Here is a 14545-nt window from a genome sequence, read left to right on the forward strand (position 1 = left end):
AGCGCGCAGTTTTCCTGCTATCAAAGCTCCCCATGTCTGTTCTGAGGTAGCACATCGACTCTCACGTCACTGTTGGCAGCAGAAAGGCCCCGCCGGGGGGGGGGAGGGGGCTGCCAGCAATGGAAACGTACACGGAAGGAGAAATGCAGTCCTGGGCCATGCTGAAACAGCTGCCACTCCAGTGGTCCTCGGAGACGCAGGCCCCCCTTCTGCTGCACTGCGGCCCCATGCCAAGTCGTTCCATGGCTTCGTCACAAGAAAGTAAGGATGCTTCCGGAAAAGGCTTAGCCTGCTGGTATCCAAGGGTAAGGCAGCTCGGCAGGCCCGAAGCTTACAGCCGAGCTGGATCTGTGCGCATCTCTCATGTCACAGCCTTGCATCCGGGCGCACCGACTCAGCCATTCATCTTCGTAAGGTTGTCAAAGGTTGACCTGGATAATGACACGTGTTAGCAATCTCTGTGCAAAGCTGAGACGTTCCAGCCAATCAAGAGGCTTACAAATGCAAGTATTTTATATTTTATTATTTACTATTTAAAGCGTCACTGAACAGAAGTAAGCGCTCTGCAAAAATATAACATATTATTAGTATGTATGGCATGCCAGCCATCGCCGCTTTTAACCTCTAGCTACACACAACAAGCATCGCGGCACCGGCGCTTTACTTTGAACATTAAAAGTAAAGCGCGGGTGCCGCGATTATTGTAAGAGTAAAGAAATAGATGTCTGTTGGACTTGGCCCTTTCTGCAGGGTCATCCCTGAACTTTTTAGGTCTCGCTGAGCCCCAGCGTGTAGTATTCCATGTTAGATGCTAATATGTGTTGTCTCTTTAATTGCATGATTCTATGGTAGAACCATGTCTAGGTCATGGTTGGTGGGGTTCTGGGAAGGCAGTTATCGACTGGCTGAGATCTGGACAGGACGTTTCTCTGTCATGCGCTGGCTCGAAGAGACATTTTGTATGTGGGATTTTCAAAGTGCTGCTGGCTAGCCTAACGCTTGCGTTCACGGGATAGTGCACGCGCGCAGCCGGCCGCCAGCAGCACTTTGAAAACTCGTGTGCGTCATCGCGATCACTTTCGCTTTCAGAGCGATCGCGATGACGCACGCGCACACACAACTCCCGCTTTTCCCCCTCCCCCACCACATTTTGCGTCTTCGGCCGCTCGCGCGCGGCCAACGCTTGTTTTCTTTTCTTGACGGTGCTATACAGCATCGGCAAAGCCAATAGGTTAATAAGGCGAGATCAATTGGTTTTGCCAATGACTCTTTTGATCTGAAGAGATATAGACATAGAGGTTCCCTATTTGCTTAAAATGGCTTGCCAAGCTTTGTATCGTATTCTTACTAAATCTTAAACTTGCGTATTCGATCACTTGAAAGTTGAAATGAAAACTGTATTTTCTAGAGAAAGTGCCATAAAAAGCTACATAGAAGCACGTACAGCATTTTATTTGTTCTTAGTAGCGTCAGGAGTATTTACAGAACAAACGTGAGTTGTGTGTTTTGGTCGCTCTTTATACAACCCTTCTGTAGCCATATTTAATAGTGGCTCACCACGTCCCTGTTATCTTTATGGTGGCACGTGACATCACAGGAAGGGCTCCTATGTGTGTGAGTCTCCTAAAGGTGGCGAAGCCAGGGCAGGACAAATGGCTTGCAGTATGAAGGGACGAAACTGGTGCTTACATCAAGCATTCGCGTCCGACCTTCAGGGGTGCAGTGAGCCGGCTAATGAGCTCAGGTGAAAATGAACACAGCCTCAGTCGCTGTATATGGGGGCAGGACAGGCCACATCACAGCCTTCTCTGGCGAGCATACCCCTGCACTGGGCTGATGACGGTGAATGCAGCAGCATCAAATATAGGTTGATGAAACATCATGAAGGCCTGCTTCACATACTGGCCAGGGACGAGGCAGAACTGCTATGTTTGGGAGGTTGAATGTTTGAGTGTTCCATGCTACCCTCGGTAGACCGCGCAAGCACAGCTTTAAAGCATTAATGCAGCCAAGAGTCATTTAGAAGGGGTGGATCAAAGGTCACCTAACCGGAAACTTCACGGTCTCAGCTGTCTCATGTGACTCTTTGTTAATGACGCCTCCTCCTTTTGTACTGCTTTACCACCCATCCGGCCGAAAGAACACACGTCTGCATTCACTTGACTGCAAGGTTAACGCTACAGGTGAACCAACTTGTGCGACACAAAGATACGAGTCGACAGTCGCAATGTGGCCTGGCTAAGATTCAACTAAACTTTAAGGAATCATTTCCATTTAATCACCTGGGGTTCGGCTAACAACAAACAGGAGGCCACAAGTTAGGTGTCTTTTCAAAAGAGAAAATAGAATTCAGGCAGAACAGTCTATAGTTTCCTGAGGGTGTGATGAGTACTTCGTTCTGGGATCGGCGTTTGCGCTGTGCTATTGCTGATGATGTAATTAATGGCAAGCAGCAACGTAGATCTGGGCATACGGAAGGCATAACTACTCTCAGATTTCTCAGCAGTCTGACTGACAATCCCTAACAACTTCTTACTGCAATTAACACAACAGAAAATGTGCTCGATTACATTTTCTCCACAGTGTCACTATAGTGGCGAGAAGATCAGCTCCATGGTGTTCTATCACGGCTGCTAAGGCCAGGACCACCAATGGACAATCAGCTGGTGTAGCAAGTATCACTAGGAGAATAAACCTTTGTACCTACAATACTCTCATTAATATGGATTATTGATTCACCGTGGAAAACAACTCCTGCCACACCAGGTGTATTCTGAAAACTCGGTCTTCTCAGAAGGAACTTCCAAATTCTACAAGGTTTTCTAACTATATCACCACCCGTTGCCAAACCTGCCTCACAACACAGTGATTGCCTGGTGTAATATAATGAAAAGCACTTACAACCTGTAATTTAATTTAGATCTCAATTGTATCTCTTGGAGCTATAGTAGCAATATCAAAATTGTAAATAATGTTCTTGGTGTCACGAATGGCGAAGGAGCACATAGGAGCCAGGTGAGTGGTGCCAGCTTCTTTAGTCTTAGCTTTACATGTATGCCCTCAGCACAGCCTGTGCAGGCCTACGTCTATGTCGTCCCCCCCCCTTCTGTCCCTCGTCCCCCTGCGCCCCCTCTTCCTGTGCCCACCACTTCCTGATTCCCCCACCAGCTGCCCGGTAAGCAGTGCCCTCAGGGTCCTGGTGCCCACAACAGTTATCACTGGTGGAGTTTGTATCTCTGTTGTGAACAAGAGCAAAAATGTCAGAGTCCCCACTCAATATTGACCTCCTGCTTTATTCAAGGAGCGGATTCAAAACGCATTTCTCATTAAAGCCGTCGTAGCCCTCATCAACTCTTACTTTAGCACTGCGCTGGCAAAGGCTAGGATTGGGCCGCTGGGAAAGAAACTTTCGCTAGAGCCCGCTGAAACAGGCAGCTGTGCCCATCTTGCCATGTTAGTCTGAACTATTTGTCTCGATTCAGTTTTATTTGAGGCTCATAATTATTCCGACCCCAGGCAGGTAGGTTTGTGCCCAAGGTTGTGCTGTGATGAGTCCACGGACCCTCATTTACAATGTACAGATGGCAAAACCTCGGTTGCCAAGCAACTTCTTTTAGAAAATGCTCCACATTTTATTTCCATTAATGTTTTTCGTGGCTATCAATGTATTCTAACTGCTGAATCAATGGGATGTTTATAATAATTTGTGCCTCTTTATTGTATCCGTACGAGTGCCCTCATCTCTCGAGTATTTTCACGTTGCTAGAGTCGTTTCGACACCTAACATTTGCTGTCGATCTTTCTTGGCCCTGTTCCTTTCAGCCCCAGGGGCGGCATTTGGTCTCCCACGTTGCACATGTACCCAGTGATTTTTAGGTCTCGCCTGAGCCAGCGCTTTAGCGCTGCTCTGGCGAGAGCTATAGACAAGCATTTGCAATGCAATAGGTCTCGCATTTATAGGAGTTTGAGCTATTGGCATTGTAAATGACAATGCTTTTTATTTAAGTTTGTTTTTTTTAAAACATAAATAAAAGGCACTGTCATTTATAATGCCAATAGCTCAAACTCGTATAATGCTTGTTTTGTTTGCCTTCCTCCTATATATTTTCTGACCTGTTGGCTGTTTTATGACTCTGGGCACTTTACCACTGCCGATCAGTGCTGAAGTGCATATGTTTTCCCTATTGTAAATTGCTACATTGATTGGTGTCCATGTTTGGCCTATTTGGTTTACTATCAGTCCCTAGTAAAGTGCACCAGGAGTGCCAGGGCTTGTAAATACAAATGCTGCTGTTGGGCTTGCAGCACTGGTTGTGCCACCCACAGAAGCGGCCTAGTAAAATGTGTCTAAGGTCTGCCATTGCAGAACCTGCGTGCAGTCTGGTACTGTCATGCTTACTGCGCAAGTGCACCTACTTGCCATTCCCTAAACCTTCCCTTAACTACATGTTAGTCACCCCTCTGGTAGGCCCAAGGGCAGGGTGCATTGTACGCATAAGGTAGGACATGCCCTGATGTGTGTGGCATGTCCTAATAGTGAATTACAGCCCTTTTCATTTTTCACTAGTGTAAGGCTACCTGCTCTCCATAGGCCAGAATGGGCTGCTGGAATTATTACACTCTATAATCCCAGCGGACTCAGAGAGCATGGTATAAAGTCATGTTTAGTATGCCTGAACTCAGAATAATAAAATACTTATTTTAGTAAAGTTTATTTTAATATCCTCTGTTTGTAAATACTACTTTTAGAAAGTTAGTATTTACTCGCCTAACCATTTCAGTCCGCCTCTGCTGTGTGTGTGTGTGCTGCCTAGTTTCAGTGAGGGCCAGGGCTGGGGAATTCCAGGAGACAGGTTGGCTGCCAGGTGGCGAGTTGAGAGATTACACCAGGATGGGTGGGAGGAGTACATCTTGACTCTGAATAGGGCTGTGCTCTGCCACCACAATGCTGGCTCCGCCCCCTGTGGAGCGGCTGATGTCTCTGCCCTCTGCGCTGAAAGCAAAGAGCAGAGTCACCACAACAAAGTGCTCCAAAACCGGACTGAGCCAGGCGCAGGCCCCCTGGTCACAAAGAACAAAAGAAACTGTGTATAAAAGAAGGAGCCCTGCTCCTAAGAAATCAGATCCTGTTTATGCCAAGAAGAAACTCTGCCCGAAGAGAAGGACCTGAGAAAGCTGCATGGAGGAGTACTGTCTCTAAGCCTGAGAGACTGGCCTGTGGTGGGTGCCTTGCTGCAGGAAGGAGAGGAAAAGACTGAGAAAGACTTTATAATCAACTTGTGCCTTATGAACAATCTCCAAGGGCTTGCTTGTGAACTTGCCCCCTGAACTGCGCCCCAGGAACAGTGGGCGCTACCCCTCCCTTGAAGAAAGGAAGCTGCTGCTGGTGAATTGCCCCCTTCAGCGCTGACTCCAGAGACCTGAGTGCGACTGGGAACCTGTCCCGCACTCTGAGAACCGGTGTGCCCTCATCCCGCCGAGCAACGTGACCCCTGCACGACTGTGCCACAGTGAGCACCGTAACGGCCTGCCCCGCCTGGCCTGAGCATCGCAAGCTGCTGCCCCCTCAAGCCGGAGCTCGCAAGGCAAGAAGGGACCGTCTGGTCCAAGCACCGAGCCTCTGTGGCCCCCGAGCCGTAGAGCCCACCGCAACGATCGCCCCACACCAGAGTTCGCCTCTACTGGACGACACCCTGCTGGCAGCGCCTCGCCGCTGAATTCACCCCCAAGCCGCCGCGCCCGCCTTCTGCAACATCGTGACGAGCATCGGAGTCCAGAGGCGCCCCACAACGCATCGCTGCCCTCTGCAAAATGGGACTGCACCGCGACGTGGGACGCCGCCTCGACCACTGCCGAGGCCGCCTCGAACCCCCGTAAAGAAATAAGGTACTGTGCGCTGTTAGAACCCCCAGCGTATGGCTGGAGCGTAGTTAAGTTGTGCGTGTCTGACATCCAAGCGTACTAGCAGCGTACGGCTGCAGGGTAAGGAACTGTGTGCTATCGGACCCCCAACGTACGACTACTTCCCCAGAGAACTGTACGCGTCCTCGCAAGCCAACCGTACGGCCCGTACTGCCTTCCCGATCGTCGACCCCGTATGCCTGCTCACGCGGGAAGCGTAAGGCGTAGTAGGGATCGTCCCGAAGAGCGTACGCCACGTGCCAACAGTGGTACAACGCGTACCAACAGCGGTACGACCCATACAAACGGCGCTGCGACGCGCACTAACCCCTAAAGAGGTGCAGACTGTACCCAGCCAAGAAATAACAAGAACTGTGGCATTCCAAGACCAAATTATAACCATATCACAAGTAACTGGAACCGTGTCTGAAGACAAAAGACTCTAACTAAAGCCTGCCTGAAGAATCCATATATAAAGAGCTTTATTCTTATAAATACAGTCTGGTGTCTCTGTGTGGTGGGTTGGTGATTGTTGTGGGACATCATAAATGCTTAACCTTATGTACTCTAGGGATTAGCCTGACTGCTCACGCCACACTACCTAGAGGGTGAGCAGGGGTTATTCGCTGAGGGTAATCCTTTGCCCTGTCTTAGAGGAGAGGGTCCCTGCTTGTCGCAAGTGCATACCTGCGCCAACCAGAGACTCCCGATTCTAACAATGTCTTTTTCTATTTCTTTACTTTTGCTATAATCGCGGCACCCGTGCTTTACTTTTAATGTTCCAAGTAAAGCGCGGGTACTGCGATTATAGCAAAAGTAAAGAAATGGATGTTTTTTGCAATATCTTTACTTTTGCGAAAGTGAAAGTGATCGCGATCGCGAGGGTGAAAGACAGATTTTGTCCGGCTGCGCCCGTGCACGCTCACGTGAATGCAAGCGCTAGGCCAACCAGCAGCACTTTGAAAACTCATCTACTAAATGTCTCTCTGAGCACAGCACATGCGCGCTGACTCAGCGAGACCTAAAAACGGGGGCAGGGCAGTGAGAACAGGGTGGCATGGAGGTTGGTTGATGGTCTCTAAGGGGCCAGCCATGCCATGTTTCCTGGGCCAATGCAAGATGTACTGCTCCAGTTCAGGCTTGTTCTTTGAATGCTGTGACTTGTAGTCCTGTTTATTACATTACAAAACAGGACTACAAATCCCAGAATTCAAAGAAAAAAATCTGGACTGGAGTAGTACATCACACATGGGCCTGGGAACCTTCCAGCTGTGACAGCCTTGAAAACATTCATGGGTGTTAGTAGAAAGGATCTTAAGAACTCTTAGGCATATCAGCAAGCAGGAGATAAAAAATTATCGCTGCTTTTGCGTCCGTTTTCGGACGAAAAGCGGTGATAATTTTATCGCCTGATTAGCAAGGTCACGCTATCGCGTGAAACCTTGCTTTATCACCATTTCCCTTAACGACCATCTTTGAATGTCTAATGGAATGCAAAGTGGGCGTTCCTCCCCAGGATAACGGGAGAAATGTCGCTAAGCGACATTTCTCCTATTATCAAGCCTCACGCAAAGCAGCATAGCGACAAGAAAAGTAGCGATAACCTCTGTTATTGCTACTTTCCTTACGCCTGCTTTGAAACTCACTTAACCATGATATCCCATGGAAGGTGGATATCATGGCTAAGTATGTGAGGCCCTATCAGCAAGCTATTGCCAAAAGTTGTATGATTATCGCTGGATTTCCAGCGATAATCGCACATTTGGCAGCTTGTGCTCAGAATTTTATCGCTTTGGAGCTAAGCGTTGCTAATAGCACGATATCTCTGCCATAAAATTCAGAGTTGGCCGGCAATAATTATCCTCACGCTAAGAACGCTGAGCGATAATTATCGCCGGCCCTTACTGATATGCCCCTCTGATGTTATACCATTCATTAAAAGGCTGTCAGGATCCATCGGACTGCCCACGGCCTTCCGCACTCCAGCAGTAGTGGGGGAACTATTCATGGTGAACCCCAGAGTGCTAGGTGCATTTCATTCGCTTACATCCTACCTAGGAAGACTGCCTGTCGGATGGAGGCTCTTAGCAGGTTCCCAATAATGCCTCTTGCCCTCGGCTTGCCCCCTCTATTACTCCCCGTGTTCTCTAAGGAAGAAAAGCTGACATATTTCTTTAATTCTCTGCTACGGTATGTGGTGGTGTTTTCCTTATCTTTCTTTCCCAGGCTACGCCAGAGTTCGACTCAGCAACCTCCATGACTCAGCAGCCTCCATGACTCAACAAGCCTCCATGACTCAGCAACCCCCATGACTCACCAGCCTCCATGACTCAGCAACCTCCATGAATCAGCAGCCTCCGTAACACCATGACTCAGCAGCCTCCGTGACTCAGCAACCTCCATGACTCAGCAGCCTCCGTGATTCAACAAGCCTCCATGACTCAGCAACCTCCATGACTCAGCAGCCTACATGACTCATCAGCCTGGCAAAAGGTATTTAACTCTCACCCAGGCTCGTCTTCAGTGCTTCGCATTGAGTTTCCTGTTGAAGATCCTGCAGCGTGACGGCTCTTCTCTGCAGGTGCTGGTCGGACGAGTCCTGTTACATCCTTGCTGCTGCTACTCGCAGATAAGTCTAAATCCTTTTTGGGCTGCATTTAACTCTTGTGCTCACTGGAATTCCATTGTTTTGACTCCCGGCTCATTTTTGGTTATTGGGGAGATCTTGGGTAACTGCGCACGAAACTCTTTGCAGTCAGAGACTTCCTGACTTCATTTCCTATTCCACAGTTCCCTCTTTTTCCCTCTCAGCTTACTGTACGCTACTTGCCTGGATTTTGGTCATTCCCTCCTCATATAATTTATGTAATTTGTGCTTAATTCTTGCTGAAGTGTATATTATTATTGCAGTGTTTATTGTTATCCTGTTACATCTCTGTTTTTTCTCGCTGAAAGAAGGTCTTGGACATACTTCAGCTGAAGGATACAGATTATGTCTTATCTCTTTGAAATAAGAATGTATGGTGTGCTTCTGTATAACCTTTGTTGGCACTATATTGTGTGAGTGTGTAGTTATCTCTGGCGCAATATGGTGTGAGTGCAGATCTGATTTATTCTAATCATTCTAAAAGACCTCTTTTATCGTGTGATCCAGTGCAGAAGTTCATGCATGATTTAAGACATTGATGTTTTGAGTTCCAATTGATGTCTTTTACTACTGCTGCATGAGCTAGTCTCTATACTCATTCCTAGCTTTAGGACAGATGTCCCAGATTTGTCGGTGACCCAGAGTTTTCTTCTCCACCGGCACAAACGCTCACCAGTTGTTTCTTTCTTTATTTTAGCTTTTTGTTTTAACTATTTATTTTAGTTTATTGTTTCCCAAACCCCCTTCCCTAGAGATTATCGGATGAGCACTGGTGTCTCTGGTTCAGTGTTCTTCGGATGATTTCTGGGGATTATTGGGGTCCAGCTGCATCTGCGTGTCCAGCAGAGAGAAGAATGTGCTCCAATGTTCATCTTCCCAGATTGGCTCCTGATAGAATGAGAAGCCCCTAAAATAATAAAATAAAAAAATTATTCTTGTCCTGCCCAGGCAGCATGGCGTCCAGCTCTTTTGATGTGTCTACTCTCAACGACACCTTGAGGGATCTCCGACAGGTACAGTTGGCTCGAGTGGAGAACCAAACCTTGCGGTCACATGTAATAGGGATGACCCAAAGGTTAGATTGAGTACAGAATGGGGGAGCTGACTCTGGATCTCGCCTTCCTACGGGTGGAACTTATACCTCTCACTTACAGGCATGTCAACACATAGCGGTTCCTTTGGCACCCCCTGAGCACTATCAAGGGGATCCTCAGAAATTACATGTTATTCTTACACAATGTAAATTACATTTTTTATGTAGACCAGCTGTGTTTCCAACACCCGAGTCTAGAGTAGCCTTCATTCTCTCATATCTATCTGGGAAAGCAGCAGCTTGGTCCCCAATGATGATCCTGTGTTATATTCCTTTGAGCGGTTTGAGCAGGATCTCAGGTGCATTTTCGATTGACGAACTTCCACACAGACAGTAGACTACGAACTACTGGATCTACTTCAAGGGAACAGAGATCTCCTTGCTTACCTCACACAATTTAACAGACTGGTGGTAGAGGCCCACTGGCCGTAACACAAAAGAGCATCATAATTAGGGCTCCCGGTTTTCCGTTTAAACTGATTTTTACATATAAATACAGACGGAAAACAAGTTTTCCTTTGTCTGTATTTAAATGTAAAAACGGGAAAATACTAGCACATTTTGCAGCGCTTCTGTGCTCCAGCAGAGTTGCCTCGCCACGCTCAGTAAGTGCCTGCACAATGGGGGGGTTGTGGTAGGAGATCAGCGCCCTGATCTCCTGGATGATCTGTGGCTGCTAGCGCCAGGAGGCCTGCATTGTTCTCAGCGCCCCACCTGTGCGAAGTGAATCACTCTCACACACAGCGCATTCAGCCCCCTCCCTTGGCTCGGGCTGAGCTCTCACTCTCGCAGACACGCCTGGGGTGGACAGGGGGTAGTAGGCAGCCTGAAGAGAAGAAACCGGATCCTGCGCTGGCAGGCAGGGCTCAGTCAGACACACACACAGGGAAGAGGGTGTAAGTGAGACTCAGAAACAGAGTCTTTGCAGCGTTTGTGACCTGACAGCATTGCCCATAGCCATGCTGTCTCTTCCTTCTTGCCTGGACAAGACAAGGACAGTGTCCAATTCTGCTGCCCCCCATCTTTATTCCTCTTCCTCCCTCTCTTTGTCGTGCTCCTCCTCACTTTTAGAAAACCGTGACTGTTCTTTCCTCTCCTTTCCGTCATTCGTTCCCCAGTGAAATGGATCCAAAAAAAGAGGACACGTCTTACAAAAGTCTTTTCCTGACATGTTTCTATTCCAAAACGCGGCCTCAGGAGGAGAAAAAAGGTTTTAAAATACGAACAATAAACACATAACTAAATAAAACAAGACAGAGTCGTCGCAAAGTGGCCAGATTGGTGTTATTCACACCCAAACACATTAGCGCCACCTTACAGAGTTTGCCAGTCTAGCGCTACTTTTCTTTTCATGTCCTTAGCTTTCTGAATAATGAGTGTAAAAGCTTTAAGTTGTATTCCCTATGAGTGTTTGATTTTTCCAGAATGTTGTTACTTTTTTCAGGCAGCAAATTACTCTGGTCTAGTGCATAGTTTGACTAGAGTTGCTTCTAGGTGTTTATAGCAGGGCACAATTGGGTTGTAGCTGAAGGGAGTGTGAGTTTATCTCAGTGGGACAGTATTGTGTTCAGTGGGGGAGAGGATACAGCACTCTCTGCAGATGACAGAAACTGCAAGGCTCTGAGACAAATGGCTTGTGATAGCACTTTAAGCGTATTTGGGACATTCTGCGAATGGCAAAGTTTTCAGATGTATTGTGTATGTATTGTGAATACAGAATGTATTGTGTTGACCAAGAACAACCAAATGCATGTGTGCATTGTCAATTTAAATAAATGTGGAAAAATACTAGCTGGAGCGTTGCCTTCTGCTTGTGGCAAAAATAAATGTGGATAAATACAGAAAAAATGCCCAAAAAATAAATATGGATAAATACAGACGGAAATGGCAAAAAAATAAATACCATAAAACCGGGAGCCCTAATCATAATTCTACAGAGGATTGCGTGATGAACTCAAAGATATGCTGGCTCAGGTGGTCAACTGCCCTCGAGACTGCAATGCGTTCATAAACCTGGTTCTTTAATTAGACCAACAGTTGGCAGAACGACGAAGGGAGAAGAAACGTGCCGAGAACAGAGTACCCCCACCTTTGCCCCGTACTAACTCCCGACTATTCCGCAATGCGATAATGGATAGCGAAGAACCCATGCAGATTGGGTCGGTTCGACCTCCCCTTTCCAAGACCGAAAACGAGAAAAGATGGCACGACAACCTTTGTCTGTATTGTGGCCTTAGTGGCCACTTTGTGAAATACTGCACCAAGAAGCCTAAGAAAGATTGGAGAACACCAAACTTCCGAAAGAGTACTGTGGCCAACACCAAACAGATTGCCACCACCCATGTCACTTTGAATGTATTCTTATCTGGTCCCAATTTTCACCACCAGAGTGTGCTAGTCATAATCGATTCAGGGGTCACAGGAAACTTCTGTGATTGGGGATTTGCTTGCTCTCACCGAATTCCTGCGACAAGAAAAAACATCATTGAACAAGTCTGTGCTGTTGACGGTTCCCCGTTATCCTCTGGGCCCCTTTGTCATAGCACTATCTCCTTGGTCATGGAGACACTCACAGGGCATAAAGAACAGTGCCAACTGGATTTTATAGATGCCCCCCAGTACAGTGTCATATTAGGCATCCCATGGCTGGTAAAACAAAACCCCACCATAGACTGGTGTAAGCGAACCGTCACCTTTCTGTCCAAGTACTGCTCTAAGTTTTGTATAGGTCATGTTTCTGCACCCCATACAACCACCTCTTTATCATCTCAAAAGCAAATAATCGCCACAACCCTTACTGGTCTTCCAAATGAATATCAAGAATTTGCTGTTATTTTCAATGAACAAAAAGCAGAAACTATTCCTCCTCATTGGGAATTTGACTGTCAAATCAATCTAGAACCAGGGGCGCGGGTTCCTTGTAGCCGTATTTACGCCTTAACGGAAAAGGAGAACAACTTCTTAAAAATATACCTAGACAAATATCTGGCTAAAGGATTTATCCACCATTCTAAATCACCCGCCTCCTCTCCCCTTTTCTTCGTCCCTGGAGAAGGAAGGGGACCTCCGTGCTTGCATCGACTATCGAGCCTTAAACCAGGTGACCATTGTTAGACCTGGCACCATTGGCGTGAGTCTCCTTTCCATTTTTCGCTGTGTCTCCTCTGTTTTTGCTGGTTATAGATGCTCTGGGCGCTGTGCCACTGCCATTCAGTGCCACAGCGCGAATGCTCCCTTTGTAAAGATGACATGTGAATTGGTACATCCATGATTGGCTTATTTGGTTTACCTGTTAGTCCCTAGTAGCGTGGCCCATGTGTGCCCAGGGCTGGTAAACCGAATGCTGCTGGTGGGCCTTTTGCACTGGTTTGTGCCACCCACAGAAGCAGCTTGTAAAGCGTGTCTCAGACCTGCCACTGCAGTGTCTGCGTGCAGTCCAGAACTGCCATCTTGGCTGTGAAGTGCACCCACTTCCAGGCCCCTGCACCTTCCCTTGGCATCATGTAAGCCACCCCTATGTTAGGGTGCATTGTATGTGTAAGGTAGGACATGCTCGGATGTGGGTAGCATGTCCTAGTAGTGAATTACATCCAATTTCATTTTTCACTACTGTAAGGCTACCTGTTCTCCATTGGCCAGAATGGGAGGTTTTGGCTATTACATTCTATAGTCCTAACTGACCCACTGAACACGGTAGAAAAACAAATTTAGTATGCCTGAGCTCAGAATATTAAAATACATCTTTTAGTGAGGGTTATTTTTATATTCTGTGTTTGAAACTACCATTTTTAGAGTATAGGTACTTTCTTGCCTAAGCCTTCCAGTGTTCTCTGCTATTATGTGTATTGGCTGTCTGGTTTTGGAGGGACAGGGCAGGCTGAGTCAGACCTAGGTTGAATAGAGAGGTCTGCCTTGGTGTGAGGGGAGGGGTAGATCCTGCACTTGAATAGGGCTCTGCCTGGCAAGGTGTATGCTGGCTCCACCTCCCACTGTGCGTCTGAAGGCAGACCCCCTCTTTCTGAAAGGAAGGATGCAGCCTGGTAAACAAAGTGCTCCAGGGCTGCGCAGAACTGGTTCTGGCTGGGTTCAGAGACTTGTGGCTCCTTAGAACAAAGACTTGGGGGGTATAAATATTTGTGCCCAAACCCCTGCAATTTGTATTGCTCCTGGACAACAAGAAGAACCTCTGTCCGTGTAACTACAGGAATCTGCAGAAGGACTGTCCTTGTGCTTGTGTGCTGTTCCTTGGACTGGCCTGCAGTGGTTACTACTGGACTTGGAAGAAGAGGAAAAGGACTTTAAAGGAACTTTTATTTTTGCTACAGCAATCACCCAAGGGCTAGAAAAGAGCTAGCCTCCTGCAGGAGTCTCAGGCACACCAAACTCCACCATCAGCCTCCTGTTTCCTTCCAGCAAGGATTTCTATCTGCAGGTGAGGCTCCTGTGAGTTCCAGGGCCTCTAGTTCTACTGCTGAGAAAAGAGTGCTGAAAATTGTCGCTAACCCCCGTTAGCGAGCTGCTGCAGCTGGTGAGCGTGAGAAAAGTCGTCGCTCTGCTGCCGCCGAGCGCTCGCTACCGGAGATCGTCGCATCACCTGTCAGCGGGCCTGAAAGCGCTTGCTAACCCCGAAGATTATCACATCACCCATCAGCGGGCCTGAAAACGTCCTCTATCCCGAAGATCGTCGCATCACCTGTCTGCGGGCCTGAAAACGCCCTCTATCCCTCGTCGCAGAGCCTGTCAGCGGGTCTGAAAACGCTCGCTAACCCAAGTTATTGAATCGCCTGACGGCGGGCCGGAAAACGCTCGCTAAAGATCCGAAGATTGTCGCCTTGCTTGTTAGCGTGCCCCAAAGCGCTCGCTAACCCCAAATCATCACACCAAGTTCATCGCAGCGCGGACGC

At 47.7% G+C, this 14545-nt stretch overlaps 1 protein-coding gene across 1 annotated transcript in view; it reads left to right on the plus strand.

Annotated features, from left to right (window-relative positions):
- LOC146813670 (solute carrier family 22 member 7-like) overlaps window positions 1–14545 on the plus strand; it is a 255518-nt gene that overhangs the window by 126402 nt on the left and 114571 nt on the right. The gene's annotated exons all lie outside the window — the stretch shown is intronic.

This window comes from Triturus cristatus, chromosome 6 (genome assembly GCF_964204655.1).
Source record: "Triturus cristatus chromosome 6, aTriCri1.1, whole genome shotgun sequence".
Lineage (NCBI taxonomy): Eukaryota > Metazoa > Chordata > Amphibia > Caudata > Salamandridae > Triturus > Triturus cristatus.